The 26,051-nt window shown below is 40.0% G+C and overlaps 1 protein-coding gene across 3 annotated transcripts in view; it reads left to right on the top strand.

Moving 5' to 3' along the window:
• The window catches only part of apba2b (amyloid beta (A4) precursor protein-binding, family A, member 2b), a 73,719-nt gene that overhangs the window by 11,074 nt on the left and 36,594 nt on the right, over positions 1-26,051 (top strand). The window contains exon 1 of one of the 3 annotated variants that reach the window (XM_063474976.1): positions 1,686-1,854. The exons of the other annotated variants lie outside the window; for them this stretch is intronic. The gene's annotated coding sequence lies outside the window, so the exon portion shown is untranslated. Of the gene's footprint in view, positions 1-1,685; positions 1,855-26,051 lie in introns of those variants that run through there. 3 annotated transcript variants of the gene reach the window in all.

The raw sequence follows: 26,051 nt of genomic DNA, 5'->3' as shown, positions 1-26,051 counted from the left end.
GATCTCCTATTCTACCACATCTCAGAGATATTGTACTGATGACAGTCGAAGGCCATCGAGTACAGTGAACTTATTGTCACGTTCAAGAAACCAGTTTGAGTTGATTTCACTGTGGTCGTAAAGTGATGGACATGGTCAGCAAAAATCCTCAGGTAGCCAGTGCCGTTTAAGTGATGCTCAGTTGGTATTAAGGTGCCCAGAGTGTACCAAGAAAATATCCTCCACATCATTGCGCAGCCATCACCAGCAGTCTGAACTGTTATTACAAGGCAGGATGGATCCATGCTTTAATGTTTACACTAACTTTACTTACCCTAGCAGACAGTTTCCCAGTCTTATTTGCACACGCTTATTTTTAGTGAGCTTGTGCACACTCACCTAAAAAGTCTCGTTACCTGACATGAGTGGTTTTCTGCTCTTGAGCGCACCTAACTCAAGGTTGGATTTGTTTGGAGATGCTGTAATACTTGAGTTACTGTCCCCTTTCTCATGACCTCTGGCATTAACAAGGCATTTTCACCCTGAATATTTTCTCTTTTTTGGACCATTCTCTGTAAACCCTACAGATGGCTATGGGAAAATCCCAGTAGAACAGCAATCTGTGAAAATTCAGACCAGCACGTCTGGCACCATTAACCGTGTCACACTCAAAGTCGCTTAAATCACCTTTCTTCACCATTCCGAAGCACAAATTGAACTTCAGCAGGCTGTCTTGGCCATGTCTACATGTCTAAATGCAGCCATGTGATTGGCTCAGCAGTTATTTACATTAAGGATCAGTTGAATAGATGTCGCTGGAGAGCAAACGTCTTGCTATAATCTCCAAAAGTTGATTCTATTCATCTAGACGTAGCGTTTCCAGATGAACAGAATCAAGTTTTGGAAATTTACTTACCTGGATGATTGAGAATGCATCAAGACGTCTTGCTATAATGACTGCAGGGTATATATGCGTGTCTCTGTACCTTATCTCGCCTTGAATGAAAATTTGCATGAACATCATCACACGTACAGTGATTAACATCTAAGCCTATTTTTTTTAAAAAAGACAGATTTATTATAAATCCAGATTCTTTGGATTTTCATATATTTTATGTTATTTCATCATCCCCCTGAGAATCCTATGTCGCGTTTTTAACCAGTTTTCTTCACCGGAGTTTCTTCTACTTATGCATCATACACAGGCCTGTTTCTCAAAACAGGCCCATTCTGAGCCATCTATAATCTATAACGCTCATCAATAATTTTGTTGTTGTTGTTGGTAGGGAGTGACTGCCTTAGCTTTTGTTTCCCCACGACACGCTGCAACATTTTAGAATAACATTCGAATGAAGAACAGGACAGGAGTCAACAAGTCTGGGTGTGTGTAGCTGTGCCAGGATGCCTAAAAGACAGTCAGTATTTCAGTAATACTCCTGAGCCTCGATTATGTTGTTGTGCTTATTCTTTTGTTGTCATTTTACGGTACACTGAAGGTTTATTTTGGATGCTTTATATAATCCACAATCATCAAAGGACAATGCAAAACACAAACATCTGGTTTAAATGAGGACTGCAGTCGTGGATATAATCTGCGGTTATCGCTTGTACTTTATGCACGCTGGTGTGCTCAGTGGCAGGAAAGAAACTGGGAATTGTATATTGGAAAACTGCGAGCATTCAAAAATAGATTTCATTTTTTTCGGAGATAAGCAGCTAAGAAAAGAAAAGAAAGTCAGTTGAAAATAAAATATTGGTGCCTCACATTGAATGTAGCACTGCAGACTTGAAAGGTGCACGCCCTTTTAGAGAGTACTCACACTGAACCAACCTTCAAGCAAATGATGCTCACGTCACTGGGAAACTGAATAAAAGGTAAGTAATGCTGCATTGCTACACTGCGCATTTAAAAATCTGTTGATCATTTAGGGAATAATAGCATATTCAGACAGATAGACTGACAGAATATCAGATTAGCTTTCACTAAACCATTCTGTTTCCTGCTTTCTACAATGAGGTGTTTCTTTGTTAAATTTTGAACACTATAAAATGAAAAGTAAAGGTTCAGGGTTTCTATAAAAGACTATGCATCTGTAGACACACGAACTAGAAACCCTGAGTGTGTATTACACTAGATTAGATACACTGCATCAGAGAGAATTTCACGTGCCTTCTGATTGTGGTTCAGGAGGTACTTAAAGGTCATGAAAGAGCTTCTGTACTTACGCCAAAAAAAAGAAAAACAGTATGTGTGTTTGGTCTTACACGCTGAAATCGGAGCTGCCTGTGCTGACCTCTCAGCCTCGGTCGACGTGAGTTAGCTGAGGAATACTAATGAGAGAACTGGGTTTCAGCTGAATGGATAATGAATTTAAAAACAACAACACAAGTTGTTGTCTCAGTGTTCACAGCGCTGCTTTGTCATTACGCTGTTGTGATGGTAAACCCTCTATACGGCAGTATAAAACAGAATCGGTGGAATAAAGCATTTGCTTTGGCTTAGCACTAACTGCTAAACATCGCTGCAGGTCAGGACAGCTTGTTTATCTGTGCTCTGCCTTTAAATCCCACTCAGTTCACCCTCTGTTCAATCTTTAGGTGCCTTAGGTCTGCAAGACAGAAAGGATTGCATAGTTATTGTTGTGGAAAAGGAGGTCAAGGAAGCGTGGTGTGAGCAAACCTGTATGCTGATGGGATGCTAAAACCAAGGAGAGGCCCATGTGAGGCTTCAGAGTGAGTGTAATGTATGTTTTTTACCTTTTATGATAGAGGAGGAAGGGAGGATGGAGATCAGTGGGGTAGATTTCCTGCTTGAGATGAGCTCTGAGTGTATGTGTGGGTGTGGCTTCAAGGATGCTGTAAAGCTGTCAGCTTGCTTTTATGTGCCTTTGCTTGTGTTCACCATACAACATATGAGTAATATTGAGGTTCACTGGCTATCTACTGCTTTTAACCCTAATTAATAATTTTTGCAGTGACTTCAATCAACAGCAAATCATTTTACATTTTACTAGCTGCAGCCTTACTACGAATATTAACTGTGTCAGAATTCTGGGCAAAATGCCGTTTTGAAATTTCTTCTTTGTGCTGTCAAACAGTCTGTCATTCCTGTCAAAAGTAAAACTGTCATGTGAATAACTGAAAGAAGAGCAAAGTCTCTGGATAAACTAAGAGGTTCGCGGTTGTCAAAACAAAGGGAACTTGACATTTTCTGTTGGCATGTGTGTTCACTCCAGTTATTTTTCTCATACAGGTTTAAGCCTGATTGCTCTGTATTACCACCAGGCGATGTCACACTCAGCTAGCGGAAATCAAATCTCTGAAGTTGCATGGTTATTTTACTAACCTTTGACAGTGTAAGCCACTACTTACCTTGAAGAGTTTGAACAAGTGCTGTTCTACATAGTGCAGTGCTGAGACTGAGTACAGACAAATAACATTGCTTAAATAGTAACTACTCTTGGAATAAGGGCAAAGCATGACCGTTTTTAATTGCACTAAACAAGCCCACCATTACCTTTGAAGAGTGGCTATGTAGGCTAATTTCCATCTAATTTCCAAGACTTGCAGTTGGTGGGGAGGTGTCTTGTAATACCATAAAAAATAAATGCCCTTAAAATATGTATTTAGTATTCAGTCACGAGTGCATGTGCATAGTTGCCTTTCTAATTTCTGGGTTGAATGCTCACAAACAATTATTACTTTACAGTAAATCAATTTGTACTTAGATCTGTGTGGCTTTGATAAAGCAATTAAGAAAAGCAGAAACAAGAGTAACAAGAGAGGCAAATATTTATGAAAAGTATTGCTTATGTAAGAAACTGAAAAACATGTGCTCTTGCCACATTGGATCACATTGGCCCAAGTTAATATGGTGCTGGGAATTACACTAGTCCAAGGTTCCTAGATTGCTGCTGACTTGAGTTTTGTCTGCTATTGGAGGTTTGTTTTTCTTCCCCTGATTGGCCCGAAGTGCGATCTGCTGAGGGTTTTGTCTTTAACACTGCAGTGTGCTGCAGTATGAGTTGGACTTTTGGGACCAAAACAAGCCTCAGGGCTGCATGCAAGTAGGCAAGGAGCCATTGTAAGCTGTGTTAAAAAGGAAGAGACACTTTCACTGCTAACATGCATGTATTTGTGTCGTTGTGGGCACAAATAATTGTGGAGCTTGATACCATGTGAGGACTAAGACTGAGTTTGGGTTTCACCCTGGTCAAGGTTAGGCGAAGCATGTCATGGTTTATTTTGTGAAAAACCTTTAGAGAGTTAGAAAGTCAAAGCAATTTCATTACGAGCACAGTACAAATTGCAAGCGTGTGCTGCCACAGATAATGAGAAAATTGTCTCGAATGTATCCTTTGTATTTCAGAACAAATCACAGAATAAATACAGTGTCTGTTTTTCCTCACATTATTTTAGTAGCTCCTTTGTCTTCTGCCTTTTGCACAGGTATTGCTCATCTCTTCTCCCATGTGTCTGCTAAACTTTGTTTCTTTAGGAGAGTGACTCACTAAGTGTTCACTTGCAGTTCAAAAGACTAATTTATTCCTGTCTTCATTCTGTCTGTGCAACTTTTGCGAGATCAACAAGTAAGTGTTGTGTGAGGACTTAAGAGTGTTTGAAACCTGCTGTTTTGAAGCATTTTTAGTACATCTTGTTCAACAGTACCTATTGCATTCGTTTCTTGAGCTGTTCTATTTTATTTGGCATAGAAGTGCCGCCGTTGCTGACTTCATCACATATTGCACAGACCGGTGCTTGACCACCTTCTTTCTGACCCCTCTTGCTTTTATCAGCACATCCCCCACTGACTGTCGTGAAGGAGCCATTATACTGATGCCAGCAGCGTGTGTGTGTGGTGTGTTTTACGGTTGATCTGATCCAACTGCTAAGTGAGGACAGCAACCCTGAAGTTGTCACAAGAAGGACTCAGGCCGTGAGCACGAGATGCGACATGTGGGTTAGGCTTAGTGGCAGATGGTAAAACCCAGTTGAATTTGGGAGAATTTGCAGCTGAGCTAATGTTGCTGATTCAGTATGTCCTGCCACATCCATACCTCTGCCTGTAGAGAAAAGTAGTTGGTTTGATAGCTCTATTTGCTTTCTGAGCTTTTTGCTAAAAAAAATTAAAGCCTTGAGACCAGCATGAGTTTTACTTTACAATTTTCCTATCTCGTTGTGTAATTAAATCTATTGAATTTCTTTACCTTAAAATATTAAGCAGCTTGATTTTCTCCTGTATAAATAAAACTGAAAAAACTTTATATTACCCACAATTTTTATGGATCATCTTCAAATTTCACAACAATATACTAAGCATTTGACCTTGAGCTTCATTGTTAGCACCCGAGGTCAAAGATGACCTTGAAAAACTGTACATACATATTTTGTTTTAATTTGTTACATATTTGTTTTAAATTTGCACTCCTGTCGTATTTACTGAAGTTTAGGTGCCTTATTTTCATTCAACTGCAAAAACCTCTGCTGTGAATTTGAGCCCTTTTTTTCAGTCCAGTGGCAGCTGGCCGCTCTCGGATGCTGTATCACCTCTCTGACCCGACAACCCCTGCTTGACATTATCACCACCCCCCTAATTCTCTGCGCATCCTGACAGGAGAAAGAAATCCAAGCTCAGTGTTCCCGCTGGATTGTGTCTTTCATGTGGCTTGTCAGTTTGATGCTTAGTTTTCTCCTTTTGTGTTTTAGGTCCTCCTTTGAAACAAATGCTAGAGCTGCTCTGCCCACTTAAAGATATCAGTAAGTTTTCTTTACTGTGCCTTGGCAGGTTATTATATTGTAATGGTATACTGGGGAGTGTGGGAGGAAATTCTTATGGAGCCACATGAAGCATCCTACCAAATTGGTGAGACAGCTTAGACTTGGAGAATGTGCACTGCAATAATAAAAAGATGATAGGATGTCCAATATTGTAGCCTTCTTTGCGCTGCTACATTTGGACTCTAAGCTGGGAACTGAACAGAAAAGCATAACAATGAACCCTTGGGAGCTCCTTAACTTGCCTGGATGTCCACTGAGGTTGTGGTGTAGACACAAACAATGAGTAAAGGAGGGAATAAGAAGGAATAACAAAGAAAGGAAGAGGAGGATGAAGAAATGTTATTCTGGTGGTTTGTTGTCTTTAACTAATTGTGAAATGTATCCTGAAGCTTGGATCTATTGTTTTAAAGCCTTTGTTCATTTTAATGCTGCAAAATGTGCAAATCCCGACTACGGCTGCAACGATTAGTCGACTAGTCACGATTACGTCCACTATTAAAATCGTCGACGACTAATTTAATACTCGACGCGTCGTTTGAAGCTTTGTAAGATCCCGAAAGACGGAGGAACTGTTGGACATAATGTGCCATGAGTTTTACGGAGAATGTGCTGACCTGCAGCTCAGCCCAGAGTTTGCTTTATTCAGGTATCTTATTTTGTGTTACATTTGTTCTGTTTTGGGGGTTTTGTTCAGACATTTTCCTCGATTATCGTATGTGAGTGGTCTATCGAGGTCTCTGATTAAGTCTGTTATGACCATTGAATAAATAAAAAGGATTTAAGGGTGTAATAACGGGCTGAAACAGAAGATGGCAGCACTGCATGTACAAGGATGCCAGCTGCCGTTAAACCCTGAAGAAGAAGAAGCAGCTGTGTCCAAATTCAGGAACCGCATCCTCCTGTGCCCGCATTTGGAGACCAATTACGTTACAGCGACACGACGAAGACTGTACAAATTCGAAGACTCCGACAAATGTGGCCAACAAATGTGTCCTTTATTTCCCCAGATTTGAAGGATGGGTCGGGTGTATACTTCGTGGCCCAACCTCATAGCGCGGCCCTGCTCAGTTTCCAACAATGGTGGCAGCTAGTTAGTTTTAATATTACTCTTATTATTCTTTCTGGGTCACAAAATAAACGTTTAACATATTTTCAGGCGAGAATGTAGCTGTGTAAACTTCAAATATCTGCTCAGTTTATCAAGACACCAAATATTTTCAAAAACGCTCCGACGTTTTCGGAGACGTCTGTTACCCACCAGCTTGATAGCTAGTCGGGGTTCAAGGCTCACTAGAGCCCGTGAGAACACCGGACTCCCGGCAAATCGTTTTCAAACCCACCGCCGTCTTTCGCTACTCAGGTTAAACATGATATATAAGTCACTTAGATAACTTAAAAATGTTATTGTTTGGCTTTTTTCAGTATTTTATTTTTTCCTAATTAATTTGGTTTGGCTGAGATCAAAGTTATAGTTTTTACACAGCTGAATAAACGTCAAGCAGACAACTTCTGATTATCAGAAGTGTGAGATGCTCGAGAATATACTCCGGTGTCCTGTTATATTTTAGATAGCAAGGAGCAGACGGCTGAGTTCATTAAACTTCACCGAAACAATCTGCAAATTTCATTCAAATTTAATAAACTATCATCTTGTCTTTATTTTTAGTTATCACATACCTTAAACACTTAAAGCTGTAAGCTAATGATAGTTATATAAGAGCAGATGCATGCTGGTGCAATAAGCTGTACGTTTTACGTCCAATGGATTAATCGCAAAAATAATCGGTGACTAGTCGACTATCAAAATGACCGTTTGTGGCAGCCCTAATCCCAAGTAAAACTTTTCTCGACTTTAAGGCGATCAAAGGAAGTGACAAGAAGAGAGAGTGAAAGAAACCGTTGATTTACATATGAGGGAGAGGTAAATACATTAGAGGTTTGCCTAGGCAACCGAAGCCTGCAGTGTCTTCTTGCAACCAACCGTTAGCTGATCGACGAGGAGCAAATTGGTTTGTATGTAGACACGAGGGGTTAGTTCCACACAGAGGATTCACACACTTTAAACAGCCTCAGCATTTGTATGAATTAAGGCCATTAACTGATGTCAAACTATAACACAGCCATAGCTGACACGTCTGAAAAACAAAGAGTAAACTGTCACACAGACTTACACAACTGTGCTTTTTCATTTCACTTTCATTTTTATTTATATGGCAAGACAAATGTCGCCTCAAGGTTCTTTATATTGCAAGGTGAAGATATAAAGAAGAGTGCAGTTTTGCTTCATTTACCACCTCGTCGCTGTGGAGTTTTTGAATCAGCAGCTGTACTGACTGAGTGCCGTTACTGTTGATGATTAAACCTGTTAGCACCGTCTCTCACGCTATTGAGTTTAAAGTTGTTTTAGAAGAATACTTTGATAAATATTCACAAATACAAGCTGGAGATGGAGAAAGTGAGCAAAGATTTTGTGCTGATGAAGGTCAAGGAGGAGCATTGTGGGACTACCTCACTGAAGACATACCATAAGAAGAGGGGAAGATGTAAGAATACTTGAGCAATTCAAAGTGTTGTGAGCCTCTCAACACTGCCTTTCCTCATCATTTATTAATTATCTGCTAGAATATTCATCCTCCCTGGCACAGCACTGTTCTCCTGTAGGGAGGGAAATTAATAGAGCTCTGTATCATCCTGACACTCAACAGTGTATTACAGTCTTTGTTATTGTAGTCAGTTGAATGTCATCCATCATTAACCAGCGTCCCCTGTCCACGTCAAGTTGTCCTCTTATATGATGTTTACTGTTGATTTTGACTCTCTCTTCAACAGTTAAATTAAGAGTCTTCATAGAGAGTGTAAAAGATGGGCACCTTTCAATAAAAGAGGCCACACCCTTAAGTCCAGTATGCAAAGGAATAAATCATATTCATAAAATAATTCACCCCCTTAGTGTTGAATGAAGGGGAAGCTATCTTTTTTTGTGTACTAGGCTATTAACATGTTTTTCACTCCTATCTACTTAGGGAATGTATAAAATGGGAGGTTCTGGAGATTTTTTTTCTTTAGCCACAGAGGTTGCCACTTGGGACTGCCTTTATCTGCACTATTTATGTGAAATCCATGGATTTTAAGCAATAAAAACAGCTTAGACCTCTTTGATGAGTGCAGTTAGAGTCAACCAATGCATTGCAGGGTTGTGTGTTTAGAGTGCCATCTTTCTGTTGTACCTTACTAATTAAATCCTTTGAAGACAAAGGGAAGGATAAAGAATCATTAATATGTACACTGGTTCTGTGGTACAATACTGTGAAATTCTCCGATTATTAACCTCTAAATCATGACGGGTATTTGGTGGCACACTGTAAAGTCACATCTGTCATCACATATGCTGTTAACTGTGTAAAGTATCATTTGTATTTTTCCCTTTCTTCTGCTCTTCATAGTGCCTGCAATTATCTGAATACTACAAAGAATCTACTGTGTATCTATGCACGCTTGCTCAGAATCAGCCTATCTGGGTTGACTACCTGCAGTGAGTTCACTGTAGAGTCTGCATTCATTTATGCATTTTCCTTTTATTTCTTAAAAAAAAAAAACAAGAAATGAAATAAATTTCTAACAGCACTGGTAATTTTCCTTTGGCTCTGGCTAAAATCTCTTTAGGGCACATTTCCTGAAGTTTCCCTTAAAGAAAGACCTTTCAGTAGAGACGATGTAGGTGAGCAGCTGGAAGCAGGTGAGGTGGGTGTGTTCTACTCAGGGTACAAACTGAAAGACTCATCAGGTGGGATGAAAGGGTCCTGAAAAGACAAAAAACATGCACTCATAGCTGAAATCCAGCAAGGATGTTTTATTAACAGGTGACTAAAGCTGGTGATTGTGGATGCAGTGGGTAAAATGAAGCCAGTGTGGCAGTGGCAAAAACAGCATCTCCATAGACTTTCTTGTCAAGCACATTTACAGCCAGGTGGAAAATATTAGATGTCCTCTATGGACAGCCCCACCCTTCATAACAACTCTGAGGTGACGGCATTTATATTTCCTCCACCTGGATAACTGAGTTAGGGGTGGTGTGTGTGTGTGTGTGTGTGTGTGTGTGTGTGTGTGTGTGTGTATGTGCACTGCTTGAGCATTTTTAATGGATTGTTTGACTATTCATTGATTGTTTTACATAGCTGTGACTGCAAAAAGACTTCTGGTCCTATAGAAGTGTATGGGAAAACAGCTTTCTGTCTTGGCCTCTGCAAAGACTTTCCTGTTAAGTTTATGGGCTCAGCCACTTGTTTTGAATCATAATCAAGAAAAAAAAAATCTGTTTTGAAAATCTTGGTGATGCTGTGTTTCCAAATGAAATCATATGCTCATTTGCTAATGGTATGTCAGTAACAAGTCAGTAGCCAATGGGCAGGCAGTTTCACAGCCAGCTCCGCCCCTTCCTGTCAAGCGATCACAAGCCTTCAAAACAGGGTTTCACAGTAGACTATCACGGCATCAGCATCACGGCTTCATTCATATTTCTTTCGCATTTAATTAAAGCATTTTATGTTACCTTACCTAAATGACATCTATATATTTTACTGTCGTTTTTTACCATTTAATAAACAAAACTGTATTTGTTCTTGAGGAAATTAAACACCGCTCTATATTTATTTATCACCGTGTTGGTAGGTGGTTGGTTAGAGCCTTATATGCAGGAGCATTCCTACAGCTGAGTCAAGCCTTGCAATTTTAACCGTAGCTGAAAATATTTGGTTAAAATTAAAAAGAAAGACTTAAATGTAAATAAATACTTGGTTTTCTTAATTGCGTGGACAGTCTTAATCGCTGTCAGTATTCTGTGTTATAAAATAAAATTTAGTTTCTGAATATTAACTGAAAAAGTAAACATGGGCTCTATTCAGAAGAGGCATAAACAAGAATCAAACAAAATAGTGTGACGATAATGTCACGACTTTATTCACCACTGTATTTCTAATGGTTAACACACAATCAGAGTGCATGGTCAAATACAAAACACTGAACCTGAACCTTTGGTTAGCATCCAGTTGACTGTTTTGATCCAGAGGGCAGCAGTAGGAACCTTTAAAACATCTGCAGTGCTGTTTTAGCGACCAGAGACAGCAATGTGATGTAAGGGGATTCAAATGAGAGATGCAATAATCCAGATTTCTGTCATCATGAGATCAGTGCTGCGTGTGCCTCTGTTGTGGTCAGCCTGTCTTGCTGAGCCCCGTCAGACCTTCCTCTGCTCTTGCTGTCTCTTATGATTCTTGGCTCCGTCCCCGGAGAGTGAAATTAGTACTCAGCACACCACAATGAAGTGACTGAGGCAGTGTATCAGCAAGCTGCCATCTTTGCATTGATTTTTCCCCCACCTCCTTTTATCTGTCATTTTGTATAAAGATAAAAGCATGACACTTCAGTTTGTAAAGGTTGATGGAACATAAACATTATCAATTAGAATATAATTCCACATTTATTACCAGAGTCTTGATTTTTAAACATATGTAATTATGCTTGGAGAAACTTCCCTTTACTCTTTGCATACATAACAGTTGTCATGTTAACTCTCACCCCAGAGGAAGGCCAATTTATCCCACATCAGTTTGCAGCATGCTAGAGGGGAAATAATCTTAAGAACAGCTATAGAGACATGCATTAATAGAGCAGGCTGTGATAACAGTAGCCGCAATAAAATATGGGAAACAGGCATATCATTGAGAAAATAAAGGGTGGATGCAATGCTGTGTTTTATTCATTTTTGCTAGTCTTTTCTGTGATATATCTGTGCATTGTAAGCCTGTGTTTTTATTAATAATCCTTCTTATATTTTTCTGTCTGGCATTTTATATTCCACTTACCTTTGGTTTATGCATATTCTGATTTTATGTGTGTGTTTTTTAATGCAAGAAAATACTACTTTTTTTTTCTGATGCAGTTATTACTGTAGAGCAGTGAGGTCATTGAAATGTATTATACATTGCTTTCTTTTAACTGGGAGACGTTACTCTAGATTCATGTGCACATGCAGCAGCAGACATTCATTATGCTGCCTGCTCTCGCTGTAGCATTTGGGACTCCCTGTGTCTGCAGTATTTATGGGAAATCCATGGATTTTAAACCAAAGAGGGAACTGAAGTATTAGACTAGTTTTAAGGATGGTTGCATGTGCAATTTGAGTCAGCTAGTGCATTGCAGGGTTGCTAGCTGGGCATCCATGTAAACCCTGGGAATAGAATCGGACAGACATTTTATTTTGTTTATTTAATTAAATTATTGAAAATATAACATCACTTTTGTAAGGACTTATCAGTGTGAGAGAGTACCTGAAGAAAAGCATTTACTCAAACCATCTTAAAAATCTTGGAATTCTGTAGAAATGGTCCAAAATTCCTTCTTGTTCAGTCTGTTCAATCCTGCACAGCTAAGAGAGGTGCTTAGAGGTGCTTTTCCGTATTTGCTGACATATATATTCTGTAAAACTGGCTTTGAAAAATGATGTGCACAATGTTCCTGACAGTTTTTTCTGTTTTTGGCTCCATATGATGTCAGGAAAAACAGATTTTCCTTAATACGGTCATGTCAAGTACATAGCTCTGGCAGTGAGAGCAGAAGCCCCACTCACCTGCTGTTCAAACCTCCTGTTTGTGAGAAGCAGCCAATCAGAAAAAAAGTGACTTAAAAGAAGGGCAGCCTTAAAGGGAAAAGAAATAAAATGGCTGAATATGAATTATTCTTAACCGTTAATCACAGAAAGCTAATAATAGTAATAATAATAATAATGATAATTTAAATAACAATAATAATACTGCAATAAAACTGCAATGAATAGTTAATCCATTAGTCAATTGTTGTCAGAAATTAAAACTGTATCAGGCTTTTTTTCTGTCTATTTTCAAATGGGATTGCTATTCCTACTTATTCAAATAAATTACTATTTTACATGATCATAAATGTTTGGTTTTTGGGTTAGTCGACATCATGCAGACATCATGTTTGTCTCTAATTGCTTGTTTTGCTGACATGTTGACAAAGTGATGAATCTGCAGGTTGAAAATGGTCATCAGACTGATCATTAATGAAGATGCAAACCCAAACACCGGCTTATTTGTTGCTTTACATCTGCCGCAGAGGTTAAAAAACATTTGGATGAACTAGAAAGAAATTAAACAATCTTCATCAGGGATTAATCATCTAAAAATTTCCCTCATATTCATGCAATGATCCTAAATCAACATCATATTTTATGTGAATGTGTTGTGATTCTGACCTTTCAGGAGGTATTAGCAAGTTTTGGTATTAATTAATCATAAGAGAAACATGAAATCCTTAACAGCTCATTTGATCTTGGTGTAATTTCCAGTTTTCTATCTTTAGACATGCAGAGGATTTTCACTAAGATAGGAGGGGGAGAGAAAGTGGTGCTGGAGACGGCTGTAATCAGGCCTACTCTCAGTTACCTGCATGTCCTGCCTTTATATCCACTATTTAAGCCATGACAACAATGACCAGACACAGCGTACCAACTCCAAATATTGCAGAAACATGTTCCCCACCTATTCTAGGTAAAACACAGAGTCAGATCCAGCCTGATTACCAAAAACGAGCCACTGACTGTGCTCCTACTTGGCATAGTTTCTACTGAGCAATGTGAGTGAGATTTCCCCAAAGAAATCTAGGTTTAGCAATTCACAGTCTTAAAATAGCTTCGAATCATACATTATTACATAGCGGGCCTGCCTCCTGTGTCAAACTGCGCTTGCTGCTGTAATTATTGTCTCCTTGTTTTCTCCAAACTTCCACATTCGAAAAGATACCCTAACCTTATTAGCATAGCTTTATAGCTGATATGAAGGGACTTGCAGATGTGCTATAAGTTTCTAAAAAGCAAAGTACTTTGTAGATTGTGCAACACGTGTGAATAGAAATTGCTAAAGTTTGTAAAATAAAAGCAGTTGCTGGGGAATACAGAAAATATAGTTTGTGTTTAAGTGGAGTGGAGGTGGCCAGATTTCAATCTTCCAGCCTGACTCTGTGTGTTTCCCTTGGGTACAGTAAAGCATAAAAGATGCTGAGAGGTGTGACCCCCCGCTGAGACCTCCACTGCTTCGAGAGGATTGATGTGACAGTTTCACACATAACGAACACGCGCCCCTACACACGCAGTACGACAGGCAGTCAGATGCACCAAACTAGAGATACTGTGTCAAGTGGCAGGTCACACACACGTGTGCACACACAGATAAATAAAATGTCAGTGCAACACGGGGCTGCACTGATTATGAAAACCAAGCCTCTCTGTGTGTCATCTGACTGTCTTTTGTTCTTTCGGGAGTGCCGCTGCTCCTCTGCGTGGCCGAGCAGGCGCTGTCTCAGTGATTAATCCTCGGCCTATCGGCTGGCCAGTGATACTCGAAGCAAACAAAAACCCACACAAAGCTTAGCAGCGTGCTCGCATGGTGCTTTTCAGGATGTGCAGGCATGCAGGCTGGGCTTGCAAATAGAATCAGTGCAAAACAAAGAAATGAAAAACATTAAAGCATCCCCCCCCAATACACACACCCACTGGCAAACACTGACCCTTTGGAAAGCTTGCCCTCAATTTACAGTTAATTTTAGTCAACACTTAGACGTGTTGTTTTCGAGACATTTCCATCTAACTATGCATAGATGTGGGGAAAAAGGTGAGAAAGGCAGGCTAGGGTTGATGGAATGAATATTTTTCTCCTGTTTTCCCCGAAGGTGATTGTGATTGACCGAACCCAGAAGTTATTTCATGTGCCTGACTCCAAACTGTATTAGCGGGCCTGGCCGTTACCGCTCAGTCTGTCTGTCTCTCAACAAGATAAGAGGATATTTCCCTGCCCAATATTGCTCGCTCTTTTCTGCACTGTCACTGAATACAATGGCCATCACTGAATCCTATGAATATTATTAGCATTTTCATCAGGATTCTGTCAATGTGTGAGACAGCTTTGTGGGAGCAGAAGTACACTCTGTTTTTGCTGTGGTCTGATATTCGAGCTGTCTCTTGGTGAATAGAGTTGATGCCGCGGTGTATTGTCCAGCTTAAATCCAATTATGAGGACACTGTCAAATGTCCATTACTGCTGCTAATTAACAAAAGGTTACCTGGCTCAGCAGTCTTCCAGCCGTGGCCGGCGTTGCAATTTGAAAAGACCTGACAGAAGTTAAGAGAGTGAACACTGCTGAAGAAGAGCCGCTGTTGATTAGAAGTTGACAAAGAATGAGGATTAGAGGGCCGAGAAGAGGGGTCAACATCAAGGAGGACTGTGAAAAACCTCTGACTGAGGGATCAGGTGGAGCATCGTGCCAGCCTGGGAGCAATTCAGAGATAACACAAGAGGAATGGCAGGTCAGTGTGTAGCAGACTCCTAATAATGTCCATAGCCAAAGTCTAAGCAATAAAAATGACCTTCTCCTCCTCAAATTAATGTTATTATTTATTATTTAACTGTGTAATTATAATACATACTTATATAGAAATCAAAAGGGTAAAATCCTAATTTATCAATTAAATTCCAATTATATTTTTCCCAATTTATAAAGGAAAAAAAGATCACTTTCGCCTTTCTCTTTTTTTCTTTCTACTCATTTCTAGTCCTGTTAATGACAGAGGGTGGACAAAAAAATAACGAATTTAATCAGCCAAGACTGCAAACAGCCATATATTTTAATTAGCAACATCCCCATGTGCAGCTACATTGAACCCCATATATTTTGCTGTCAGCTTTCAGCCTGTTAGGGAAAGAGCAGCGGGGAGAATTTCTCATTGCATCCAAGTCAAAATATTTTCCCTGCCAGTGATGTGGGTGCACGGCGGCAGTCCCGACCATGAATGGGAGCTGATGGGATGTCAGGGCTGCTTTTCCTGTTTTCCACCAAGTTCATCTCTCTCAACTCATTCCTTCTCATCAGTAACCAAACCCAGTTGGCAGCTTCAATTAAACCCTGTGAAATTGCCCCAGTATCTGTCTCCCTCTGGGGCCATTTAGCTGTGTTTAGCTCTCTGCAAGCTGGGCTTGTCGCCAGGCAATCTTTATGAAACAGTGTTTCATCTTCTTTCTTAAAATGTAGGTCAGTGTAGCCCTACGACCCACCTGGCCAGACCATGTACTCACTGTGAGTAAACCTGCATGATGATCACTTGCTCTGGTCGCATTTACATGTGGTAATGACACGGAACAAGTTTCAAAAAGCCAGTTTGTCGACTCAAAGACATAAAGATCAGAAACGCTGCATCGTTTTGCATCATGATTCAAGTGTTTTTGAACAAATCAAAGACAACAGACGGCATGCAACTGCGCACTAAAATGTGCACAGCATATGCGAGAAACTGCATTTATTATCATTTTTTAATTTCCAGAATTCGTTTTGAAGTTATATTTTATTTAGATGCCAAAATATTGCATAAGCACACTAATTTCTGTGGTTGTTTAATGACAGCCTTCCTGCACAAAACAAGCATATCTCCCATCTGTTGTTGTGGCTTGACCACGCTATAATGAAGCAACATTACATAAGAGGGAATCCTGAGTACTGAATATCAGAGTGGCTTTGAATTAGTCGTAGGCACAAAGCCGCAGGACGGTCATTTATTTAGCTCAGCTGGCACAAAAAGTTCTGCAAGTAGGCTGGAAGTGGATCGCTGCCAATACAAGAATGTTTTCTGCACACTAAGTTAGTTTGTTTAGACCTCCACGTTACCAGAGGCAGCTACTTTGTGTCAACTACATTTACTGAGTGTGTTTTTCCATTTGATGTGTAACCAGTAAAATCAGAGCCTGTCAGTAGTTACTTCAATAATATGTGAGACTTAGAAGAGATAAGAGGTTAATCTGAGAGCTCTGTTGCTTTTAATTCATTGTATAAACTAAACTTTTATTGAGCTTTCAGACAAAGTTTTTTGGATTATAATTTTTGTTTATAATTCAGCAGTGACTCTCAGATTTTGGTGTAAGGTAGGTAACCCATCTGACTGCTGGTTACCCCCGAGGAAACAGAACCCCCCTGTTGAAGCTGTTACCCCTCCCAGGGCTGCAGATAGAGGGGCTGGAATTTTGTTTTTTCAGAAATACTGTCAAGCCAAGGGGATTTTTTTCATTCCTCAAGAATTTTTTTCTCCCCGTCTCTCTCCAGTGGCTCTTGTTTCCTCGGTTAATGCCACAGTGAAATCCTTGGTAAAATTCTTGTCACGTTTTATGGCAAATTAATCAGTTTCGAGATTCGTATTAGTACACTTCTTTTATTATCAGAATATGCTAAGATGTGCTGCTCTTTAGTTGAAACCGGGGGATTGTGTGTTCTTTCCACTTTTTCCTCCCCTTCCAATGGCTTTTACAACACCTTTGAAGACATTATCTGCTGAAATAAATTCTGGGCCCTGCATTAAATCCCATGAACAGTTAACCTGAGGCTCATTCACACAGCAGTTTAAACCCTCCGTAGCTGCTGGTGCTCCCCTTTTGTTGTCCACATGGATCTGCAAAACTCCCTCAAATATTCAGTATTCTGTGAGGCCTTCTTAAAGAAAGGAAAGTTTATTTTTTACTTTTTTTTTAGTAAAGTCTGAAAGAAGTTCAAAGCCCACGTTGTTTGCCTTACGGTATTGCCTTCATTTTTGCTCTTCTCTAATTTGTCCAGTTCGGCTAATTTTATATGAGCAGGATGCTCTTTGTGAAAAAAAGTCAGAAAGAGGATGTTTTTGATTCAGAAAGCATAGTGGGCCTGTATAAGCCTACTGAGTAACCAATATTTCTTCAACAATATCCTTCATGTCATCTTTGACTTTCAACGTCGATTTGGAACTGAAAACTGTTGTATAGATTCTTTCAAGGTGCAGCACCAACAAAATAAGAGGGGAAGATATACATGTCTGTCCCTACTAAGGATTAAAATAATTTCGGAAAGAACAAATATGTTGACCAGAGACGGGGCTGCTTCCCATTGGCTCCAGCATATGAGCATACCTAAATATTTTTTATTCTTTCCCGCCCTTTGCCCTGACAAACATTTATGAGTTCTCACTGTGATTTGTGAAAATATATTATCTTTGCAGTAAAAATTCTGTTGCAATCTAAGCTAGATAGATGATAACTCGTGTTATACTCCAATCAAATTCCTTGTTCAGAACAAACTCTTATTAAAACAATAAGAGGAAGCAATAGGACACAAAGATGTTGCCTGCAGATCAACAGGCAACAACTCATAGTGTTACACATGAGTAACACTTCAGTAATCTGATATTCATACAATAGATTAAATTAAACTTTATTAACTGGTTGAAAAACTTGGGGGGAAAAAACTGAAAAGGGGCATTTGTGTGATTTCATTTGAGCCCTCACCAGGTAAAGTGACCAAACATTATGTAACAATAATGTTGGGTAGCTAACAGCCTTTCCTAAGCAGGTTAGCAACTAGACTGGCACAACAACACCCTTTAACACACCTTTGTTCCCAGTGAAGCATACAGCAACTCAGTAAGATACCAGTCAAGCGGAAAACCCAAGTGTGATCCAGGAAAATACTAGGGTAGTGGCTCTGTCAGGCTTTACTTAGGCTTTGAGCTAAAGGTAAACATGCACACTGTTTTAGTGCAATCATGCTGATGTTTAGCAGGTGTAATTAAAGTAGACATGATTCTTGCCATCTGGGTTTAGTGTGTTATAATGCCAACATTTGCCAGTAAGCACCGAACACAAGTATGGTTAAGCTTGTTGAGAATGTTTAGTATTTTACCTCCACAAGTCAGGACAAATGGAAACGTTGCCCTGGTGATGGCATTAGTGGAAGAGTCATCACTGAGAAATTTGGTAAAATTCATCCCAAAGGAGCATGAAAAAGTGTCAGTCCTTCCAAACTGACTGTACAACAGTTTCATTCAAAACCAGAAGCATCAATGAAGCTGAAGGACCACATCTGGTGTGCATTTCTTTGGTTTTATTTAGCTTCAGATTGGATATTTTCTTCTTAATTTGTTTATTTGGTGGCAGTAACCTTTTATATATGGCTATAAATCAGTATAAAAAAGTGACGTAGCCACTGTGATGTTTGGCTAATAGAGTTCCATAATTAAACCTCAAACGAGCTAGCGAACACATAAAGCCATCAGGAAACAAAGTTTACAGAACAAATTAGCCAAGGGCCATTTTTTCTTAGATTTCTATCCAACTGTTGGTCTGATTCAAGCCTGAGGAGATGCCCCATGCCGGCTATTAGAAAGAATACAGGTTTAAGGCAGTTCCGCATTGGTTTCACCTTTCAGCCCTATAAGCTGCGTCCATGTTTTATATACAGAATATGCTTGCTTATGTAACTCAACACCACTGTGAATCTCAACTGAGCCGTGTTACTTGTGTCCTTGTAGCTACTAAATATCGTCCTCTGATCCACCCAGAAAGCAAAACACCCATCTAGTGGATTCTTTGAGGATTCATTTTTGCAGAGGGGAAATTTAATCTCTACACCAAAAGTCTCACATTTTTCACCCTGCTATAAAAGGTGGTAACGCACAAATGGATTGTTTGAATCATGCAAACGGGTGTGTTTATTCTGAACTAAGGTTTATTTGATGATTGGCTTAGGCAGTCCTCCTCAAGAGACTGAGCTGGAAAACAAAGAGTTGCCATGGTAACAGTCAAGGGTGAAGGAGGAGGGTGTGTCTCTGGTGTTGTGCTTGAAGTGGCAAAATGGACATTGGCAGGCAGGATGGCGGGGGAGCGAGCGATGCGTTCTGTGGTCCTGTGCCATTCCTGCTGCTCACCAAGCCTCTCTTTTTTCCTTCCTGTCTTCCACATATTCTCTCTTGTTGTCATCCTGAAGTGAGTGGGAGACCATGAGGAGAACAAATGTTGAATCTTAATGAGACAGCTCAGAAGAAACTCATTTTCTCCCTCTGTCTCTCTCTGATAGTATTTCTTTATTTACAAGCCGCATAACTCAGCACAGTGATGTTATTACACAATTTATCAGCATGTGTGTAATGGTGTAGAAGCGCTGTAAGGTCAGGTTAATGCCACACCGTTAAATGTTTACAAGATCATGTGATTGGCGCTGGCCCTAATAAAGATGAAGCATGAATGGCAGCCCTGCTTATTTCATGGACCACTGGGTATTTACATGCTTGGTGAATCCCCATCATGCTTGAATTACACTCCTTGGTTCATCAAAATGTGTCCAACAATTTAACACAGCTGGTTGTCTGAAGAAGAATAGCACATTAGCAAGTAGGTACATTGATTAAAGTTTATCCTGGGCTTTATTTGTCTGAAATGTGCCCAAACAAAAGAGTTAATAATGCAGAGATGCAGCAAAATGGAATTTTTATAACAAGCCACGTGAAAAAAACCCAGCATTATTATCAATAAAAATTATTTTGATTTACAAAACAAATCACATTTACCTGTTTATTGTGGTTTTCATTTTCCTTTTTTGTTATCACCTATTTAGAGCTAAATAGAAAACAGTACATTTACAGGATGATTTGACAGTTGTTTGTGATATAAACAGTTTGATTTTAACCCATAAAACTGCCATTCATTGGATATCTTTACTTTTTTGGATGATTCTCTAAATCATCCAAGATTCTCTAAATCCTATAGGTCGTTGAGTTAGAAAATCTCAGTAGGTCAGCCTGTCTAGCCCCAGTAACTATGCCACAGTTAACAGTCACTTAAATAACCTTTCTTCTCCGTTCTGATGCTCGGTTTAAACTTCAGATGGTCATTTTGACCATATCGACATGCCTAAATTCATTTGGGTTGCTGCCTGTTCATTGGCTGGTTAGATAATTTTGATAACAAGGTGCTCAACAGGTGTATATAATAAAGTGACCCGTGTGTATGTCACAAACCAAATGATGATTTGTTGATGACCCGTCTTATGTAGCTAGCAAGCAAACACCATGATGAAAGACACCCGAGAAACAAAAGTGGATAGTCAGCGAGTCGACATGAGAGTTTCAGCTTCGCTGGCTATAATGGGTGCTGTGGTTCAGTTGTGATCCAGTGGAAATGTTGGTCTCAAGCATGAATATTCTCCAGAATGCACATTTTTGTGCAAAGATCAAAAGAATGAGCTTCAGGGTAAACAAATCTTTAGTGTTAGGTCAAATCTAAACAGAGCGAGGCACTCAGTAGTCAGTGACTTTGAAATGTCAGTGATCTAGCTAATGCTAATAGTGTTTACTTGTTTAACTGCATGTCAACAGCACTTGACATGCAGTGGCTTGTTGTTGGTAGTTTGCCTCAGTTTTGAAATTAGCTTGTAAAATGAGACACTGCAATGCTCCAGCCTTTCAGTAAGCTAATTTCTCCACTCCCACTGCTCCACTTTTACTCCATAGAGGTCAGAAAAAGTACCCATTTGCTCTTAAATGATGATACTTGTGGTAAATAAGCAGCTGATCGGCAGCAAACATGTTAAACAATGACACATTTCAAGTTAATTTCCATCCACTGACAAAAATAATCAAATTTCCTCCCTGTGCTTGTGTGGGCTTTCTCTCAGAGCTCCGGTTTTTCACACATTGAAAAACGTGCGGTATTAATGCAGTCTATCAGGGACCAGGATGCTCTCACAAAAGAGGCTCTTGATCTTGAGTTTCACTTCCTGATTAAATAAAGCTCGATAAAAATTCAGTGCAAAACATGTTACGATCTAGAAGTGTGTAATGGATTGAATGTGGAAGATTGTCACTTTAATCAAGTTAACCCCCATCAAGAAACTTGATCTTTTTGCAGGACACAAGAAAAGAGAATAATAAAAAAGAGAACCTTTAAAATATGAAAAAAGCACAAAACAAGAATCCAAAAGACAACTTAACGATTCACATTGGGAAAAAATACAAGAAACAACCAGATCCAAAAACTGATTTCTGGGAAAGAAAAGACTATATAAACAAGGGGGTAATAGGAGCAAAGCACATGATCAAAACACAGGGGAAAAAAGGAGGAAGAAAAATAAAGATAAAGGTAAACAGGAAGTGACCATGGAACAAATAACTACACCGAGCCTAACTAACTAAACAACATGATGGAGATGGGAACACACTAAAGGCACTACCGACAAAACAGGGAGAGGCTACACTGGAGAAATCAGAAAAAAGGAACATTATTAAGAATTGACACTGAGTTTCACTGGAAATATTAAGAGTTAGGTAAGAAAACAAACATTGAAACATAGTTTTGTAGTTTTGCACCTTCATCACACCGTTTAGCTGAATGTTTATAAATGAGAATTGCCCAGTAGAAGCAATATCTGTGATAGACGGGTCACCTTTCCAGGGTTTACCCCACTTTCCACCTTATGACAGCTGAAATGTGCTCCCTCAACACTGAAAAGCATAAATGGGGAAAAGTGGATGGATGAATGGAACCTCCATTGGTGCAATCTCAGTTAATAACTCAGTGATCATTACTTTTCCACCACCTAATCATTCCTATCCTAATAGCATCAGTGGAGATTAATTTTTGTCTTATAGCATTTAAAGATGATTTGAATAGCTGTGTAACAACTCAGCCAATAACCTTCAGTCTTTGTCTTTCTGTCCCTGCCTTATCTGTTTTCTATTTCTTCTTCCATGGTGAAGCCTGGCTGTCTAATTCAGTGGTGTGATCAGAGGTCATAACTTGAAATTCAGAACAGAGAGACATTAGCATTCCCAAATCTCACACTATGACCAAGCCATCTGCTTCCCTTGCCCTCTGTCTGCTCCTCAGCTTTGCACATCCACACATATGCACACACTTTAAGACATACATGTACAAGGGGAGTGTCCCAGGATAATTTAAGGCTTTGTCTTACTGTAGCTGAAGTAGTTATTCAAACAGACCCGAATAGGTCTGTCTGTGAAGACAAGAGGCCCCAAGTGCAGCAGAGAACAAACAAATGGGATACTGCAGGCAGGTCGGCTCATATGCTGCTGTTACTGCTGCCTGTGTGTGCGTATATGTGTGTGTCGAGCCTCTTTTAGCGCTGAAGGTTGCAGCTTGAGTCAGTGCCTGTATTTCAAACGTTTGTGTGGGAGACAGATACTTGGTGAGCGTGCAGGTGTGGATAAATAAGTGTACAGTGATGGAGCCAGCTGGATTTTGATTTCTTTGTGCACCAGGCACTCATTTGTTTTCTTATCCATTGCATTTCTATTCAGATATTCTATTCGCATGGGGCTGGAACATTTCCCTGCATGCATTAAGTAAAAGACACAGAAAACAGCTTGTCCAGGAAAGACTAATATAGTTAAAAACTTTCAAGTTCACATAGGCGGACATGTGCAATTTAGAGGTCAGACACAGTCACAGCATTTCTCTGAAGGGCTAACACAAAGCACCGTGCAATCATGCATACAAGCTGTGTACAGCAACTTCTCTGCAGCTCGTCGAAGTAGAAAATCGAAGAAGACCAAAGAGAGAATTAATTCACAGTGAGTCAATCCAAAACATTTTCAGCTCTTATGAAAAAAGGCTGACTGCATTGCTGTACATTGCCCCAAACTTAACAGCTAACTTTGAGCTACACTTCCCATTTAAAGTTTCACAAACTGCAAAGACTACCCCCGAGGGCGAGCTGACAGAGTATAATCGCATACATTCAGGGCTTGCAGAAAAGTATTAGTCACTAGTCTGAATTTACCTCCTGAAAGTATCGCTGCAGAGAAGTAAAGAAGATAAACTCCTGATTTTCATGCCACTTTGAATGTAGGTAATCTCATCTCGAGAATGTGTCTGAAAAATAATAGCAACTGGCGCTTGTCTTTTAATGACTGTCAAAGAGGAATTGAGAAAGTCAAAATGAAAAACACTGAAAAAACCTGCACTGAACGGACGTCACTGATACAATGAGACGGTGAGACAGGACCCCGCCCCCCTCCTTACTGAGTGCTTCCTTTGACAGTTCAGCATCAGCAGCCGCTGTCTTGAGCTGACAAGAGCTACCTGCGTGCCCACACGTAGCCTGATAACATCTGACTGCCAACTCCTGGCCTAGAGCATGAGAGCCCGATATTTTCAAAACTACATTATCCTTTAATCAGCAATGATGCTAAACTTGATAGAGGTAACCACACACACTCAAGGGGAAAACACAAAATGCAGTATGCAGCTGACAATGTGCCTTTATCTGGCTAAAAATGTTTGATATTTTACTCTGTTGGAGGATTGTTGTAACAGCTTATGTCTAGTTAGCTGTTAGACAGCTGCTGTTTCCAGCTAAGGCATTTCAGTCATTATAATGCTAGTTATAGCTTTCTGAGTTTTTCTCATTTCACTCTAATACAAGCTGCTGTAGCTCAGTTCACAGAATTTTGATGGCCTACATTTGGATATTTGGCTTATCACTGACAAAATACTTGCATCACACGTAGGCATATTGAATTTCAGGATCCCACACTGTTCCCATTCTTCCTGCTGATGCCTCATGTCTTATAGCCGGAGTCTGCTTCTGTTTCCTGCAGAGCTTGGTTTTTTTGGTTGGCAGCATAATGAAACATAGCTGCTGTTTTTCTTGTTAGGAGTGCATCACATTTCAGTACAGAAATTACTGTTGTGTTAGTGTCTTGGGCAGAGAGAATGTTCTGGGTGCAAACCTTTTGGTGAGCTGGAGCATTTCTATGTATGTTTGCATTTTTTCAAAACTCCAAAGGTTTTCTCGCACAGTTTAAAGACATGTATCTTACTTTTATGTGATTGGCCGTAGGTGTGTATATGAGACGGTTTGGTGTCTGTGTTAGTCCCAGGCTGTACCCTGCCTCTCACCCACTTACAGCTGGTATAGACTCCAGGTCTCCTGCGACCCTAAATTTGAAAAGCTCTTAAGATAATAGATGGATGGATGTTTGTGCTTATAAAAGTGGGAAATATGGGTGGATTAGTAGATAACCAAAACATAAACAAACCAAAAGAAAAAAGTAAGCGCCAACTGACTTTTTACCCGTGTAAAAGCACAGATGGATTGTGTGCCGTGATTTATTCTAAAATTACAAAACAGGTGAGACACATCCCTTGTGAGTGTTGTTATTATGGCATTATCATTCAAGTACAAATTCATGCAAAGTGAATAAACACAGTCAAATCCCAAATACATACCACACAAAGCTGATTTGGGAAAAGCCACCTGGCTAGGGACTTACCGGATTTCCAAAATTACATGGCAATTGTATTGGCGCTGGGGTGTAAATAATCAAAAAATGTGATGTGAATGCAGTTGCTGCGTCAATCAGGCAACACCACATGAGGAACAGGTGACTTTTTTTTGTGAATCTAGGAAGCCAAGAGGAGGTCAGAGGGTATCAGCCCCCAGGCGATGCAGTTACCCATAGTTACCGATCCTTCCCCCCAGCTCTGGGGATTTGTATGAGGCGTGGCTGAGCTCCAACAGGATGATGCTGGGTTACAATGTGAAGAAAGAGGGAGGGTGGAGTCACAGAGGTGCATGCTGTGGAGCAGCTGGTGGGGGATGGGAGGAGCAGAGGCGGAGGGAGGTTGGGACTGTTGTTACAACAGATCGTAGTGCTATTGTACAGCAGACACCAACCTCAGGATACCAGGTAAGAGATATGAACAATACATGGTTTAGAATACGTTGAACAGGTGAAGATTTTAATAGAAATCACTGCCAATAGAACAGAAGGAAAATCTTTTGACGTGTCATGTCATGTACAGTGACGCCTCATTAGGTGATAGTGTTGCTGTGTTTCATCAGGTGTGTCCATGTCTCTGCACTTGCAGAAACTCGGTGAGCAGAAACCTTCATGTTAGCGATGTCATTGGAGCCCGGTACATATGTACATATCTTTGTGTGCACATTTAATCTGACTCCCTTGAACAATCTCTTGTGTGTGTTTCTGTGCGCTTTCCTGCCTGTGTTTTGTGCCAGGTTGTGCAGAGCTAATTAACCAGTTTAATCGCTGGTGATGGAAAAATGTTATTATGGCGAGTGAGAATGAGGGAAAGTCGCAGCAGCAGCCCTCTGAGGGAAGTTGTTTATGGCAACTGCATGGCACAATAGAGTAAGGGTGGTGGCAAAATGGATGGCAGTGCACAAAGGATGCATCTAACAGAAAAGTACGCAAGAGCTGAACTTTTACAGTTGGATGTTGGGATTCAGTGCAGCAAATATATCTTCATAGGGCCCTTGTGATTTGTTTGTGCATTTATATCATACTATGTTCTTGTTTTGGAGCTATGTGTTTGTTCCTCGCTTGTTACAGTTGTGTTTGGTTGTTCTTAGTTCTTAAATATAATCTGTGCAAACTAGCCTCTTTTTTTTGACTGGAT

The sequence above is a fragment of the Pelmatolapia mariae genome, linkage group LG1 (genome assembly GCF_036321145.2).
Source record: "Pelmatolapia mariae isolate MD_Pm_ZW linkage group LG1, Pm_UMD_F_2, whole genome shotgun sequence".
Lineage (NCBI taxonomy): Eukaryota > Metazoa > Chordata > Actinopteri > Cichliformes > Cichlidae > Pelmatolapia > Pelmatolapia mariae.
This window is presented reverse-complemented; position numbering and strand designations above follow the sequence as displayed.